The sequence below is a fragment of the Dipodomys spectabilis genome, unplaced genomic scaffold (assembly GCF_019054845.1).
Source record: "Dipodomys spectabilis isolate Male_0828 unplaced genomic scaffold, ASM1905484v1 ptg000094l, whole genome shotgun sequence".
NCBI classification, from domain to species: domain Eukaryota; kingdom Metazoa; phylum Chordata; class Mammalia; order Rodentia; family Heteromyidae; genus Dipodomys; species Dipodomys spectabilis.
This window is the reverse complement of record NW_024870771.1, coordinates 1,163,528-1,181,750: the sequence shown is the minus strand read 5'-3', so window position 1 is coordinate 1,181,750 and position 18,223 is coordinate 1,163,528.

Here is an 18,223-nt window from a genome sequence, read left to right as displayed (position 1 = left end):
AAATCAAGTATATTAAGCTAAATTGATGTCTCACACATAATGTTTAATGTCCTAAGAAAATAACATGAGTACATGTCTTTTCATAAGCAATCATCTTCCATATGGTACTGTGATATAGACAATATTGACCACTATTAATAAACACTAATTGAATCAATGAATATTTATATATTTCTGTGATAAAATGTAATTACTTTGAGGTCCTTTATAAGATCTATTCAAGGGATCATTTTCAGCATGAATATTTCGCTATACGTCTTTTTTCTTCTTTTCAGGAAAAAAGAGGGGATGATTTAGGTTTTTTCATGTCTTTCAACTTTTTTTTTTTTTTTGGTCAGTCGTGGGGCATGAATTCTGGGCTTGGGCACTGTCCCTCCGCTCTTCAGCTCAAGGCTAGCACTCTACCGCTGAGCTACAGCGCCACTTCCTGTTTTCTGGTGGTTTATTGGAGATAAGAGTCTCATAGACCTTCCTTCCCAGGCTGGCTTTGAACCGCAAACCTCAGATCTCAGCTTCCTGAGTAGCTTGGATTACAGGCGTGAGCCACCAGTTGACCAGCATGTCTTTCAACTTAAACGACATATAATTCATGAGTTTCACATACACCAGAGAGCAAGCCAGTGTTGTAACCAGAAATTAAAAAGAGATAAGTAAACATGCAAATGAGATAAACAGCCTTTTAAATTTGTTTTGGAAGCACATGTATAATGGTTCTTCCTATTTCAGAGAGAGGAATTCAGCCATTACTAAAGAACCTGAAAGGCAAGTCTCTGAACTCAGATTGACCTAGATTGAATCCAGATTGACAGAAAAAGGAGAATCCTTGGGGTTGAACTTGTGAGCAAGTTTTAGTTTCCAAGGCCTAGTATTTATAGTGAGATACTCAATTAGCTGCTACGTTAGCAAAGTTGACAATAAGACTGGAAGGATATATTTTTCTGAGATGTTTTGGAGAATTTTTAATTTTATCATAATTTTAACAAGTCTTTTTCTGTAACTATACTGTAAGTTCATGTTTGGCATAGTGGCTAGCAGGAAAACTTCAGTGAATTACTACTTAAGTTCCCCTGCTATTTATGACTTAAACATTTTTTCTTCTTTGTGCTTAAAAGGCTACTACTAATCATTGCCATAGAATTTCCACTATTCTTCCCTTCTGTCTCTGCTCTTTTGTCTCTATCTTTTTCTGACAACTCTCACTTTCTATTCTCATTTTCTCCTACCTCTATCCTATTATTTTTAAAATTCTTACAAGCTATAAACTATAATTTTTCAAAATCTCCCAAATAACTGAAGTTTCTAAACAGGTCTATATTTTGAATGTTTGAAGTACTTCAGTGTTTCAATTTACCTGACAATGTCCTAGTATACTTTCAGAAGTTTTTTTTTTTATTATTCAAGTTTTTTATTGTAAAAATACTGTACAGACAGGTTATAGTTACATGAGCAAGGTAATGAATACATTTCCTATCAAGCATTGTAACCTCCTCCTTTGTTTTTCCCCAAATATTCCTTCCCTCCCACATCCACAACTGTACCCTCGGCCCCCTTGCTGTCCCCCAGCCTAAATTATAAAGTTCGTTTTTCAACATAGTGTTTTGTACATCTCATTGTTACAATGGGAGAAAACAAAATGTTTAAATAGGAATACATTGACCCATTCTAACAATCAGAAGTTTTATTATATTTCATCAATGGTCTATATGTTTGTAATACCAAAGCAAAGTTGGTTACTTTGATTTCTACAGATATCACTTTACCCTTCTTTAATAAAGATACAGGTAACATGGACATTGTTTCCTCTGTACATAGATATTTTATAAATGGATCAATATATGTTGGGTAAAACTCAAAAGATCTCCTAACAACTGGATATGGATTACTAAACTATGGTATTCATATTATAAATATATGTGCAGGAGCTGGGTGCTAGTGACTCATTCCTGTAATATGAAGTACTCAGGAGGCTGAGATCTGAGGATACAGCTCAAAGCTAGCTTGAGTAGTAAAATCCTTTTTTTTTTATTGTGAAAATACTGTACAGAGGGGTTACAATTACATGGGCAAGATAATGAGTACATTTCTTATCAATCATTGTAGCCTCCTCCTTTCCATCCCTTCCCATCCTCCTGCCCCCCCAATCCTTCCCGCCCCCCCCCCCTCCTGCCCCCTGCACCAAAGTTGTAAAGTTCGTTTTTGACATAAGGACTTGTACATCTCATTGTTGCAATGGGTCCACCTGTATCCCTATTTAAAGGGTTTGTTTTTCCCCTTCCCCTCCACAAATTATAGTAAAATCTTTAGGACTCTTATTTCCAATTAACCACCCCACCAAAACTTCTTAATTGGAACTGTGGCTCAATTGATCAAAAACTCTAAGGGCTCTGATTTCTAGCCCCAATCCCAGCAATAAATAAGTAGATGTACAGAAGTGGGTCATGGAGATAAGGAGAGTCTTAGTTCACTAGATATGAGAATTCAATGAGTAGTAACTAAAATTTATATATATAACATATTACATGAATTTCTATAATATATAATGCATTACAAATATATTATATATGGATGCATGGAATATATAATATAACCTAATATATCATAGATGTTATGTTATAATATATTACTCATTATATTATTCAAATATAAGAAAACTAGCTCAGAGAGATGAAAAAATCTTTTTTTTTTCTTTGTCAGTTGTTGGGTTTGAACTCGAAACGTGGACACTGTCCCTGAGCTCTTTTTGCTCAAAGCCAGCAATTTACTACTTTCAATTTACTACTTTACTACAACACCACTTTCACTTTTCTGGTGGTTAACTGAAGATATGAGTCTCACAGATGAGGGCTGGGAAGGTGGCTCAGTGGTAAAGTGCTTGCCTTGCATGCATGAGGCAGTTCGATTCCTCAGTACCACATAAGCAAAAAGAAAAAAGCTGGAAGTAGCACTGTGGCTCAAGTGGTAGAGTGCCAGCCTTGAGCTGAAGAGCTGAGGGATAGCGCCCAAGCCCAGAGTTCAGGCCCCACGACTGGATCCTCCCCCCCAAAAAAAAGAGTCTCACAGATATATATACCCAATCTGGCTTTGAACCGTGATCCTTAGATCTCAACCTCCTGAGTAGTTAGGATTATAGGCATGAGCCATCTGCACCCAGCTTGAAAGACTTTTTAAAAACTTTTTTGACATTAAGTGATTATATAAATTTCTCAAATTTCACAGTATTGTGAGATAGTGATAACTTAGTTCAAGTCACAAACACATTTTAACCTTCACAAAGCAAATTGCTATTATCATGGTCTATAGTGTTTGTGAATTTTATAAGCTTTAACAATACAACTATTTCTTCCACATCGGGTGATATGTACAATTCTTCCTTTTGCTTAGTGTAAGCTTTTCTCTCTGTCCCTCTCATTCCCTCCCTCCTATCACTGTCCCTAAATTGCTTAACTCATTTTCATCAATGTCCAGTGTAACTGATGAGCCCCTCTGTTGTATGTTTTCCACTTTTCCCCTCTGATTCTGTGTCTTCTCCTAGCTTCCCTAAGATGTGAACATATATTTACCATATATGGGTCAAGAACATGGAGTCATTTAGTAATGATACAACAAATTGAGTAAAGGTCCTTATTTCTATAGTCCTGTTTACTTTGTCACACCTCCTTGCATTTTGGTTTAACATCCACATATCTGGGAGTCAATGTGACATTTGTCTCTTTGCTCTTGGATTACCTCGCTCAAAATGATTTTTCTAGCTCAATGATATTTCCCAGCCAATGCCAATATTTTGTTTTTTCTAATGGCTGCATAATATTCCCTCATATATAGGTACTACAAATTTTGTATCCATTAATCTGTAGTGGAGCATCTGGGTTGTTTCCATCTTGGCTATTGTGAACAGTGCTATAATGAACATGGAGGTGTATGTGTCCTTTTATCCTGGTTCCTGTTGCTCAGGGTAGATGCCTAGGGTGGGTATGACTGGGTCATAGGGGAGGTCTATATTTATCTTTCTGAGGTACCTCCACACTGCTTTCTAAAAGGTTGTATTAGTGTACATTCCCACCAACAATGCAATAGGGTTTTTCTTTCTCTGCATCCTCTCCAGCATTTGTCATTGGCTGAACATAGGATGTGGCCATTATGACAGGGGTAAGATGGTATCTCAGGGGTTGTATTTATTTGCATTTCCTTCACAACCAGGGATTATGAACATTTCTCCATGTGTTTATTTGCCATTTTTATCTTTTCTTCTGAGAAGACGTAGCTTAGCTCCCTTGCCCATTTAATGATTTGTTTGTTAGATTTAGGAAGGATTAGTTCCTTAAATTTCCCTGTATATAGTGGATATTAGGCCCTTGTCTGATGTATTGCTGGTAACTATTTTTCCCAATTAATTGGCTGTCTTTCTAATTTGGTTGCTATGTCTTTAGCTGTGCAGAAACTTTTTAATTTAAGGTAGTTCCATTTGTCGAGTCTTTCCAATTTGCTGTGACCCTGGAACACTGTTCAGGAAGTTCCCTCCTGGGCCTCTAAGTTCAAGTGTCTCTCCTACACTGTCCTGCAGTATTTTCAGAGTTTAAGGTTTGATATTAAGGTCTTTAATCCATTTTGAGTCGATGTTAGTGCATGGTGACAGGCTGAGGTCCACTTTTAGTTTTCTGCCTGTGCCTGCCCAGTTTTCCCAGCACCAATAGTTGAAGAGGCTATGTTACTTCCACTGTATGTCTTTGGCTCCTTTGTCAATGATCAGCAGACTGTAAGTATGTGGTTTTATTTCTGGATCTTCTAATCTATTCCATGGTCTTTGGGTCTGTTTGTGTGCCAATACCAAGCTGTCTGCTATTATGGCTCTATAGTAGAGCTTGAAATCCGGTGTCATGATTCCTCCCATGTTGTTTCTTTTGCCTAGAATTGCTTTGCTACTCTAGGTCTTTTGTTGTTCCCTATCAATGTTTGCATTATTTTCTCCATTTCAGTAAAGAACATTATTGGGGTTTTGATGGGAATTGCATTGAATTTGTAAATCAATTTTGGCAGTATGGACATTTTCACTATATTAATTCTGCCTATCCAAGAACATGGAAGGTCTTTCCATTTCCTGGTGTCCTCTATGACTTCTTTCTTTAGGCTTTTATAGTTTTCACTAAATAGTTCCTTTATATCTTTGGTTAGGTTAATTCCTAGATATTTATTTTTAAGGTTATTGTGAATGGGTTGTTTCCTTGATATCCATTTCTGCTAGTATGTTTGTGTACAGAAAGGCCTTTGATCTGTGTGGGTTAATTTTGTATGCTGCTACTTTGCCAAAGTAGTTTATTAGGTCTAAGAGTTTGCAAGTAGAGCTTTGGGGATCATTAATATATAATATCATGTCATCTGTAGAAAGGGATAGGTTAACTACTTCCTTCACTATGTGGATTCCTTTAATGCCTTTTTCTTGTCTTATTGCTCTGGCTAAGGATTCCAGAACTATATTAAGAAGGAGTGGAGAGAGTGGGCATCCTTGCTTTGTTCCTGTTTTGGCTGTAGTTTTTCCCTGTTTTGTATAATATTGGTTATTGCTCTGTCATATGTATATATATATATATATATATATATATATATATATCTGTCATATATATTTATTGTTTAAAGGAATGTTCCCTTTAGTACTATTTTCTCCAGAGCTTTTAACATGAATGAATGTTGTATTTTATCAAAAGCCTTTTCAGCACCAATGGAGATAATCATGTGGTTCTTGACCTTGGTTCTGTTGATGTGATGGATTACATTTACTGATTTACTTTTATTAAACCATCCCTGCATCTCTGGGATGAAGCCTATTGATCATAATGTATGATTTTTTATATGTTTCTGGATTCTTTTGGCTAAAATTTTATTGAGGAGTTTTGCATCTCTGTGCATCAAAGAGATTGGTCTGTAGTTTTCCTTATTTGTTGGATCTTTGCCGGTTTGGGGAGGAGTGTGATTTTGGCTTCATAGAATGAGTTTGGTATTTCACCTTCTGTTTCTATTTCTTGGAAGGGCTTGAAGGTTCTTACAGAATCCGATAGTAAATCCATGTGGTCCTGGGCTTTTCCTTGTTAGAAGATTTCTGATTGCTTCCTCTATCTCATTGTAAGTTATTGGCTTATTTAAATGACTTATTTCTTCTTGTTTCAGTTTTGGCAATTTGTATTTCTCTAAAAATTCATCCATTTCTTCTAGGTTTGCCTTCCTTAATGAGTCTAGATTCTGGAGATAGTTCTTTATAATTGTTTGGATGTCTTTGGTGTTTGTTGTAATTTTTCCTGTGGCTTCCCAGATCTTATCGATTTGGGTTACCTCTCTTCCCTTTTCAGTTAATCTTGCTAGAGGTCTGTCAATTTTGTTGATTTAAAAAACAACTTTTTGTTTTATTAACTTCATTTGTAATTTTCTTAGTCTCTATCCAGTTAATTTCAGCTCTTGTTTTGATTATCTCATTCCATCTAGCAACTTTAGGTTCAATTTTTTCTTGCTTTTCTAGCAGTTAATTTCAGCTCTTATTTTGGTTATCTCACTCCATCTACCAACTATAGGTTCCATTTTTTCTTGCTTTTCTAGCAGGTTTAGTTGCACATGATATTATTTACTTGGTTTCTCTCTATTTTCTTGATGTGTTAACTGAGAGCAATAAAATTTCCCCTCAGGACAGCTTTTGCCATGTCCCAGAGGTTTCTTTGGGATGTATATTCATTTTCACTCAATTGTAGGACCGTTTTATTTCTTCTTTAATTTCTTTTGTGAACTAAGTATTGTTCAGAAGAGTGCTCTTGGATTTCCATGTATTTGAGTAATTTCTGTTATTTTTTTATTTTTATTTATTTATTTATTGTGAACATATTGTACAGAGGTGTTACAATTACATGGGCAAAATAATGAGTACATTTCTTATTAAACATTACAGCCTCCTCCTTTGTTTACCCTTCACATCCCTTCCCAGCCTATCCCCCGCCCCCCCCCACCCAATCCTCCCCTGCCCCACCAAAGTTGTAAATTTCGTTTTCAACATGACAACTTGTACTTCTCATTGTTGCAACGGGTCCATCTGTATCCTTAAATGACTTGTTTTTCCCCTTCTTCTCCACAAATTACACCAACATCAAATATAGTGAAAGCAGGGGTTATACTGTGGGGGAGGGATATACAAAGCAACAAAGAAATTATCTTATAAATGTGTTAGAAACAAATGCATGAAAGAAAAAACATTTAAATACATATCTAAGGGTTCATTTTCCTAACATCACAATATCTGACCTTTTCTGCTTGACTCATACATATACTAGATATTGCAAATAAGGGAAACCATGGGACCTATGTTTCTTTGGGCTTGGCTTACTTCACTTAATATAATTTTTTCCAAGCCTTTGCATTTCCTAACAAATAGGGCAAGATCTTTACTAGCCATACAACAAACAAGGGTTTCATATCTAAAATATACTTGGAACTCAAAAAATTAAATCCCCCAACAACAAATCCTCAAAGAAACAACTGCCCAATAAATAAGCGGGCTAAAAACTTAAAGAGAAACTTCTCTGAAGAAGAAAGAAGGATGGCCAATAGACACATGAAGAAATGCTCAACCTCCCTAGCCATAAAAGAAATGCAAATCAAAACAACATTGAGATACCACCTCACCTCAGTTAGAATGGCAAAAATCAAAAACTCTAATAACAACAGATGCTGGAGGGGATGTGGACAGAAGGGAATCTTATTTTATTGTTGGTGGGAGTGTAAATTTGTTCAACCACTTTGGAAAGCAGTATGGAGGTTCCTCAAAAGACTTCACATAGAGCTCCCTTATGACCCAGCAATCCCACTTTTGGGCATTTATCCAAATGTTTACAAACAAGACCATACTAAAGCTAACAGCACAACTATGTTTATTGAAGCATATTTACCATAGCTAAGATATGGAACCAACCCAGATGCCCCTCAGTAGATGCATGGATCAAGAAAATATGGTATATATACCCAATGGAATTCTATTTGAGTAATTTCTATTGTATGTTTTGTTATTGAGAGTTAGCTTGAGTCCGCTATGGTTGGATAGAATACAAGGGATTATGTCGAACCTCTTGTATTTGTCTAAATTCTTTGTATGAACTATGATATGATCTATTTTGGAGTAAGTTCCATGGGCTGCTGAGAAGAATGTGTACTGGGTTGTTGTTGGGTGGAAAACTCTGTAGGTGTCAATTAAGTACTTGAGATATGGCATCATTTAATTCAGAGGCTCCTTTGTCACTAACCTTTGGGGACAAGGGAGTATTAAAGTCTCCTTGTATTATTTTATTTGGATCTATTTTCCCCATAAGTCTAAGAGTATTTGTTTAACGTATTTGGTGCAATAATGTTTGGATAATAAAAATTGATAATGGTAAAACCCACTTCTTGGATTGTTCCCTATATTGATAAGTAGTGTCCCTTTTGTCTTTTGTATTGATTTTAATGAAAAGTTTATTTTATCAGATATCAGGGCAGCAACTCTTTCTTGCTGAGAGCATTTACATGGTAGAATTTCCTCAATCCCTTCACTCGAAGTTTGTTTTTATCTTGGGCTGTGAGATGGATCTCTTGAAGACAACAAATGGATGGATCTTGTTTTCTGATACAATCTGCAGTTATTTTTCTTTTAATTGGTGAATTGGATCCATTAACATTTATAGTTAATATAGACAGGTCCATTGTGTTTCCTGTCATTTTCCTGCTTTCATAAGTTTTTCTTTTTTCCTTTCCTCATGCACTTACTGAATTGATCTAGTGATATATCTGATGTGGATACCTTATCTTGATTGTTTTCTTCATGTTGTGTTCCCCCTCTTAATATTCTTTTTAGTGCTGGATTTTTGTTCATGAATTCATTTAGTTTGTCTTTACTATTAAAAATTTAGTTTCTTTGTCAAATGTGATATATGAGTCTGGGTTGGCAGTTATTGCTTCTTAGGGCTTGAATGGTATGTTTCCAGGATTTCTTAGCATTCATTGTTCATGTGGAGAGATCTGCAGTGATTATGACTTTTTCCCAATTGTAGGGTAGCTCCTTCTTTGTTTTTGTTGCATGCAAGATTGTTTCTTTATTGTTCAGATTTAGAGTGCTTACTACAATGTGCCTAGAAATCTGGCATCCTGCTTGTTAGGTGTTATTTATGCTTCTGTTATGTAGATAAGATTTGGTCTCTTAATATTAGCAAACATAAGATTCAACCAGTTTAATCAATAACGTATATATTCATTTAGTGGAAGATAGCTTTGTGTTTTGTGAAAGTAACTATAAGTGTATCAGAAAGCAAATGTAGCGTTTTTCAAGCAAAAATTTACCAAAATCACTAGTGAAAAACTAAAATTGCAACAGAACAATGTAACATTTTGCAGTTTGTGATTATAAAAAGTTTGTTATCACTCTAATGAGGATTAAGCATTAGAGTTTAAATTAAGAGCTTAAATTTCTTATAGATGCATTTCTTCTGGAAATAAGGAAATGCTTATTTGTGACAGAATGTAAGAATGGAGGAGATATCTCCATCCTAACTCAGCCTGACCTTGCTGTAAAGGTTGTTTTTCAGTCATCACCTATTATTTTTGTTCTTTATTATATTCATTTTTGAGTTGTAATGCCACCAGCTCACTAGAGTCAACTTAATATCGACTATAAGGACCCAGACTCTATAGGCGAGCAATTTAAAAATGAATAAAAATACCATTCGAAACTAAAATGGTTTGGTAAGTGTAACCATCATTTAAAATAGATTAATACACAAAGTACATATTAAAATTAAATAATGGTAATAAAGAAAAATAGAGAATATAAACAGAAACAAGCACCTAAGCATCCACATAAATAATTTCTTTCCGTCTACTGGATTGGTGTTTAGCTTGCTGTTCCTTTTCAAAGAGGTTCAGATATATCATTAAACTGTTGGCTTCAGATCTCTCCAATTTGTTGATGTAGGAACTCAGAGCTATAAACTTGCCTCTGAGTACTGCCTTTGCTGTGTCCCAGAGGCGCTGGTATTTTGTGTATTCATTTTTGTTGAATATCATGAACATTTGAATTTCCTTACTAATCTCTTCCATGACCCACTGGTGATTTAACAGTGTGTTGCTCAGTATCCATGTGTTACAGTGCTTTCTTTGGTAGCTTTTGGTGTTGAGTTCTAATTTTATTCCCTTGTAGTCTAACTTCAATGTTTCTGAATTTGGGCAAGTTTTGCTTTTTGACCTAAAATGTGGTTTATTTTGGAAAATGTTCCAAGTGTTGCTGAGAAAAATGTGTATTTTGATGCTGCTGGGTGAAATATTTGGTAGATGTCTGTTAAATCTAGTTGATCTATGCAGTTGTTTAGATCTGCGGTTTCTCTGTTGAGTTTATGCCAAGTTGATCTAGCTAGTGGGGATGGTGGTGTGTTAAAGTCCCCAACAATTAATGTCTTTGGATTTATGTGATATTTGAGGGGAAGTAGTGTTTCTTGGATGAATTGGGTGCTCTGTTGTTTGGTGACTAGATATTTAGAATTGTGATATCTTTCTGAATGAGAGATCCCTTAATTAGTATGTAGCGACCTTCTTTATCTCTTCTCACTAATTTTAATTTGAAATCTATTTTATCTGATATTAGGATTTCAACTCCCTCTTGTTTATGACGGTTGTTTGCTTGGTATATTTTATTCCAGCCTTTCACTTTCAGAATATATTTATTTTTATGGGCAAGGTGTGACTCTTGAAGGAAGCAGATAGAAGGTCTTGCTTTTTTTTTTTAATTGTGAAAATACCGTACAGAGGGGTAACAATTACATTGGCAAGATAATGAGTACATTTCTTATCAAGCATTGTTTCCTCTTCCTTTGTTTCCCCTTACCATCCATTCTCATTCCCCCCTTCACCCCAAAACCGCCCCAACCCCCCAAACCTCCCACCCCCTGCACCAAAGTTGTAAAGTTCGTTTTTCAACATAATGTCTTGTACATCTCTTTGTTGTAATGAGTCCATCTGTATCCCTATTTCAACAATTCGTTTTTTCCCTTCCCCTCCATAAATTATACCAGTATCAAATACAGTGAAAACAGAGGTTATACCGTCGGGGAGGGACATACAAAGCAACAAAGAAATATCTTATAAACATGTTAGAAACAATAGCAAGAAAGAAAAACCATTTGAGTCCATATCTTGGGGTTCATTTCACCTAATATCAACTTACCTGTCCGTTTCTGGCTTTTTAATCCAACTAGTCAGTCTATGTTGCTTAATTGACCAGTTTAGTCCATTAATGTTGAGAGTTAGGACTGAGAGGAGTTTTGTATAGTTCTTGCCATGTTATCCACCATTTTGGAGGCTGCCACAGCTGGGTTCTTCCCATGGTTCTTGGATTCTCAGTTTGGGTGTAGTTTCCTGGCCCCTATTGTGCTCTTGTTGGTTTTCTATGTGTAGGACATCTTTAAGTATTGTAGAGGTGGTTTTTTGGAGATATATTGTTTTAGTTTTTCTTTGCTATGGAATGTTTTTCTTTAACCTTCGGTTATGAAGGAGAGTTTAGCTGGGTACAATATTCTTGGTTGAGAGATGTTTGTCTTTAGGGAGTGACATACATCATTTCAGGCTCTTCTTGCTTTAATTCTGTCTGCTGAGGAACCTGAGGTGATTCTAATTGGTTTCACTACATAAGGGATTGATCTTTTCTACAAGGGAGTTTTAAGGATCTTTTCCTTGGTCTGAATTGCTCCTGTGCGGATTTTATTATTATTATTATTATTACTCCTGTAATGGTGGGATGTCCTGTTCTGGTCTGGTCTATTTCAGGTTCTAAATGCTTCTTATATCTGAATAGGCCTATCTTTTTGCATGTTTGGGAAGTTCTCTGCTAGGATCTTGTTAAATAAATTTCCTAGACCGTTAACTTCTGTCTCTAGGTGCTCCTGTACCCATTATCGTCAGACTAGAACTTCTGATGATGTCTTCCAATGTTGAATAGATCTATCATATTTCTTGGATTTGTCTTGGATAGTTGTATGTTCTTTCTCTATAATATCTAGACTGTCTTCAATCTCAGAGATTAGGTCTTCTGCCTGGTCTAACCGACTGCCATGACTTTCTACTTTGTTTTTTATTTCCTTTCCTTCTAGTTGGTCAGCTTTGATGGCTTCAAATTCTTTGTTGAAGTTTTGTTTTAGATCTTATATGAACTTTACTTCCTTAATTTGGTGTTCAGTGTTTAATCTCAAATCACTTATTGATTAGTTATGGTTTCCTTGGACTCCCTTTCCTTTTGATGGGCTCCATTCAACATTCCCTTTGTGGTCACCCTGAATTCCTTCAGCTGTCTGTTTATGTATTCACTGAATGCCTCTATTGATCTTTATCTATTCTCATCCCACTCATGCAATTCCTTTATTACTCTTTGATTAGCTTCCTCATGCTCACACAATTCCTATATTTCTCTTTGACTGTTCTCAGCTTGCTCACGCAATTCCTGTCTTTCTCTTTGACTGTTCTCAGCCTGCTCATGCAATTCCTATATTAATCTTTGAGTAGCTTCCTCAGACTCACGAGATCCTTGTAGTTACTTTTGGTTAGCCTCAACATGCTGGTGATATTCCTGTTTTAATCTTGTGCTTGCCTTGTCTAGCTCCCTGTCATGTTCACACTGAGTCCTTTGCAGGTTTTCAATCTTTTCATTCACCATGATTACCAGTAGTGTTTGTAGAGCTTTTTGGGAACTGTCTTCTGGATTATTCATTAACTGTTCTGTCACCTGATTAACCTGAGTGGGAGCTGAGATACCTGGACTTGTCATTTTTCTTGTGTTTCTCTGGCTTGTTCGGCCCATTTGGTATGAAAGTGACAGTGCTAGAACACTATATTAAGGCAAGAATCAACCAGAGTTCTGTAGTTGCACAGTCAAAATGGCTGTAGATACAATCTAGTTCAACAGATACAATCTATTCAACATCAAATGACTATGGATTAATGGGCTAAGAACATCCAAAAGGGATTCAGAAAACCAGAAATTACTAGGTTTAGGGAGAATTGTGGGGAAACGTAGGATTAGAAGGATGTGGAGAGGTAAAAGGAGAAGGAATTATCCAAATCTTAATCTCATAGAGGAATATGGATAGGACAGAAAGATAGGAGATTAAAAAAAAAAAAAACATGAAAAATTGGAAAAAAATTTAAATTTAAAAAATGAAACAATTAAAAATTTAAGTTTAAACAAATGATATTGAGAGAAGAAAAGGATAGGATGAGAGCAGAGGAAAGATAAAAAGGAAAAATTAAAAAATAAAAAATAGTGCCCATATAATTGTAAACCCTCCATATGGTATTTTCACAATTAAAAAAAAAGTAAAAAATAAAAATTCTAGTCGGGCACGGGTGGCTCACGCCTGTAATCCAAGCTACTCAGGAGGCTGAGATCTGAGGATTGTGATTCAAAGCCAGCCTGGGCAGGAAAGTCCATGAGACTATTTTCTCCAATAACCCACCAGAAAAACAGAAGTGGTGCTGTGGCTCAAGCAGTAGAGTGCTTGCCTTGAGCTGAAGAGCTGAGGGCCAGCACCCAAGCCCACAGTTCAAGCCCCACAATCGACCAAAATAAATAAATAAAATAAAAATTCTTAAATTTGGAATACTTGAAATTTATATAGGAATAAAGCAATAATACTACTATTAAAAAGCTTAAGCCTGGCGGTTCCGGGAAGATGGCGGAGGAGAAGCTGGAATCTGAACAAGCTCTTGCATAGAAAACAGTTTCAGAGTTCCAGTGAACAGTCCCAAGCCAGAGAATCACACCAAGTGTGCCATCACAGGACAGAGAGTTAGTCAAGAGAGGGGAAGCCAAGCAGACACATCTGAGCGCCTGCCAGCAGCTGCTGCTGCGGCGGCAGGGTCACAGCGGCGACCACCGCCCCGGGGGCATACCTGACACACAGTCCGGGACGAAGGAGCCAGACGCAGCGGGCGAGAGGATTCTACTCAACACCAGCAAGAACCGACAAGGAGCGGACAATTTCATCCTGCACTTTGCAGACCAGAGACGACCCAGGATCCAAGACTCGGCGTGAGTAGAAGCCCCACTTCCTCACTCCTTCCCAGGGAGCAGAGAAGGGAAGGGCACCCCTCCCCGCCCCAGCACCGGTGATCTCCATCTTGGATACCGACAAAGCTCGGAGGAGCGGCTAGCTCCAGCTCAGGCCTTGGAATAAAACGAGTCATTTAGCAGGTCACAAGAACTTAACGGCGAAGTGACCTCACAGACTCAGTTCCATCCAGGGAAAAGTCACCCAGCTCAGGCGCCAGCCATTGGAGTGGCTCTCCTCACCGGGTAACCAGAGCCAGAGGCTGCCCCTCCCTCTAGCAGCCACCACAATCAATTGAAAAACAGAAACCCTGAGAATGGCTCCAGGCTGGGTGCTGTGAGTTTTTTTCACAAAATAGCCCCAGGGAAAAGCTACTGTTTGTTGAAAGGCCTCAACTCTACCAGAACCTAGCCTCATCACTGCATCCCCCTCTTTTGTGATTCTCAAAGCAGATCACCCTCCCAGTAAATTAACCTGGGAGGGGGATCTCAAAATCTTGGGTAAAGCAGAGCATTTTTCTGCCTGTTCCAACAAACTGACTTAAGAAACCAATCAAGCCACAGGACCTCAAGCTGACCAGAGATTCCAACCAGACTCTGGTTACAGACAAAAGAGAGATACAGGACTCTTCCCACCCCTCCCCCCCCCAAAAAAAAACAAAGAACTTTTATTTTTCTTCTTCTTCTTTTCTTTTTTTCTTTTTTTTTGTTTTGTTTTTTTTCGTTTTTTGTTACCTTATATATAAAAATTTTTTTTTGCTTTTCTAAAACTTTTATTAATCTTTAATTTTTGCCTCTTCTGAAAAAATAATTGTTTTCCATTAACTTTTTTTTCTTTTCTCCTCTTATAATTTTTATTTTAAAAATACGTGAATGTGTGTTTTCCTTTTTTTTCTTGTCTTCTTTCTCTTTTTCTTTCATTCTGAATTATCTTTTTGTTTTTTGTCTAGCTCTACTGAACTTCTCATCTTTTCTTCTCACCTTCCTATCCTTTCCATCTTTTCCTCTTTGTTCTTCTTTATGTGACTTAACTCTTGTCCTGCACATCCTCAGATAAACCCGTAGTTAACCAGTAGACCCTACCCCCCATTGTGTATGCACTAAATCCACAAACTTATTTCTCAATTCAAAACCTCTGAGACTTAAATTCATTAATAGCAGTACTACCTCTTTATACTTATATAATATTTTAAGCATTTTTTTAAAGTTTTTCACATCTCCTCTATGTCCCTCCCTTTCTCTCAACATATTCATATTCCTCTATAAATAGATGGTCTTTTAATCTCTAAAATAACATTAATTTTTACGTTTCTATTTTTTTTCTGGTCTCTTTTCATTCCCCTTTCCCTTTCTTCTTTTTCCCTCTCTCTCTACTTGCATCCTACCCAACCTATTTCCTGCATTGTGATTAGGACATAGTTAACTCTCCCTGTGCCTCCCCACACCAATCTATTCCTATTTTTTACCCACATCTCTCCCTAACCCTAATAATTTCTGATTTTCCAAATTCTTCTCTGCGGTTCGAAGCCTTTTAACATATACTTGTTTGATGTCGAATAGATGTATCTGTTGAACTAGATTGTATCTGTAGACTATTGACTGTACAAATGCAAACTTTGGTTGATGGTTGCCTTAAGATAGTGTTCTAGCACAAAACTGGTGCTATCTTCATCTCAAATGGGCAGAGTAAGCCGGAAAAACACAAGAAAAATGGCAAATTCGGGTATCTCAATTCCCAATCTTGATAATCAGAGGTTAGAACAGATAATGAATAATCCAGAGGAGAGTTCCCAAACAGCTCTACAAACACTGCTGGCAAGCATGATAAATGAAAAGTTTGACAATGTACAAAGGACTCTGTATGAGCGTGACAGGGAGAGAGAGGAGGCATCCCAGAAGTTTATACAGGAATATCATAAGCGTGAGGAAGCTACTCAAAAACTGATACAGGATTTGCGTGAACAACTTGAGAATACTCAAAGAGAAAGGGAGGAATGGCGTGAGCAGGCTGAGAACACTCAAAGAGATCTGCAGGAATCCCACGAACGGGAGGAAGCTAATCAAAGAGTAATACAGGAATTGAGAGACCAGGTAGAGAACACACAAAGATCACTAAAGGCATTCATGGAATCCATTAACAAAGAGCTGAAGGAAGTCAGGGAGACCACAAAGGGAATGCTGAATGGAACCCAACAGAAGGAATGGGAGCCCAAAGAAACCATAACCAATCAACTAAGTGATTTGAGGACAAACACTGAACACCAAATTAAGGAAGTAAAGAAATTCATACAAGACCTAAAACAGAGCTTCAACAAAGAACTTGAAGCCATCAAAGCTGACCTATTAGAAGGAAAAGAGATAAAAAACAAAGTAGAGAGTCTTGACAGCAGGTTAGACCATGCAGAAGATCGAATCTCAGGGATTGAAGACAGCCTAGATATTATAGAGAAAGAACATACAACCATCCAAGACAAGTCCAAGAAATATGATAGATCTATCCAACACCTGGAAGACACCATCAGAAGGCCTAATCTAAGGATAATGGGTGTAGAGGAGCACCTACAAACAGAAGTTAATGGTCTAGGAAATTTGTTTAACAGGATCCTAGCAGAGAACTTCCCAAACATGCAAAAAGATAGGCCTGTCCAGATACAAGAAGCCTTTAGAACCCCAAATAGACCAGACCAGAATAGGACATCCCACCGCCACATTATAATCCACACAGGATCAACTCAGAACAAGGAAAAGATCCTTAAAGCTGTCAGAGAGAAAAGGGTAATCACTTATAAAGGGAAAAAAATTAGAATCACCTCAGATTTCTCAGCAGAGACAATCAAAGCAAGAAGAGCCTGGAATGATGTATGCCATGCCCTAAACACAAACAACTATCAACCAAGAATACTGTACCCAGCTAAACTCTCCTTCATAACTGAAGGCCAAATAAAAACCTTCCATAGCAAAGAAAAATTGAAACAATACATCTCGACCAAACCAGCCCTACAAAAGATTCTTAAAGATGTCCTACACATAGAAAACCAACAAGACTGCAATAAAGGCCAAGAAACTGCACCCAAACTGAGAATCCAAGAACCATAGGAAGAACCCAGTTTTCCCAGCCCCCAAGAAGGTAGATAACATGGCAGGAACTCCCAAATACCTCTCAGTCCTATCTCTTAATGTTAACGGACTGAACTCTCCAATTAAGCGACATAGACTGTCTAGTTGGATTAAAAAACAAGACCCTTCTATCTGCTGCCTGCAGGAGTCACATCTTGCCCGTAAAAACAAACACATTTTCAATGTTAAAGGCTGGAACAAAATCTACCAAGCAAACGGACCGGATAAACAGGCGGGAGTTGCAATCCTAACATCAGATAAAATAGACTTCAAATTAAAATTCGTGAAAAGAGATTAAGAAGGTCACTACATACTAATTAAAGGATCTCTCCTTTAGGAGGATATTACAAATCTAAATATCTATTCACCAAACAATGGAGCACCCAAATTTATCAAAGAAACACTACTTTCCCTCAAATCCCATATAGATCCAAAGACATTAATTGTTGGGGATTTTAACACACCACTCTCCCCACTAGATAGATCAACTCAGCAAAAACTCAACAGAGAAACCGCAGATCTAAACAGCTGCATAGATCAACTCGACTTAACAGACATCTACCGAACATTTCACCCAGAAGCATCAGAATACACGTTTTTCTCAGCAGCACATTGAACATTTTCTAAAATAGACCACATTTTAGGCCACAAAGCAAACTTGTCCAAATTCAGAAATAATGTAGTTATACCATGCATTCTCTCAGACCACTAGGGAATAAAATTAGAACTCAACACCAAAAGCCACCAAAGAAAGTCCGGTATCACATGAAGGCTGAACAACACACTGGTGAATCATGAGTGGGTCATGGAAGAGATTAGAATGGAAATTCAAATGTTCATGCTATTCAACAAAAATGAACACACAAAATACCAGCTCCTCTGGGACACAGCAAAGGCAGTACTCAGAGGCAAGTTTATAGCTCTGAGCTCCTAAATCAACAAATTGGAGAGATCTGAAACCAACAATTTAATGACACATCTAAACCTCCTTGAAAAAGAGCAGCAAGATAAACCCCA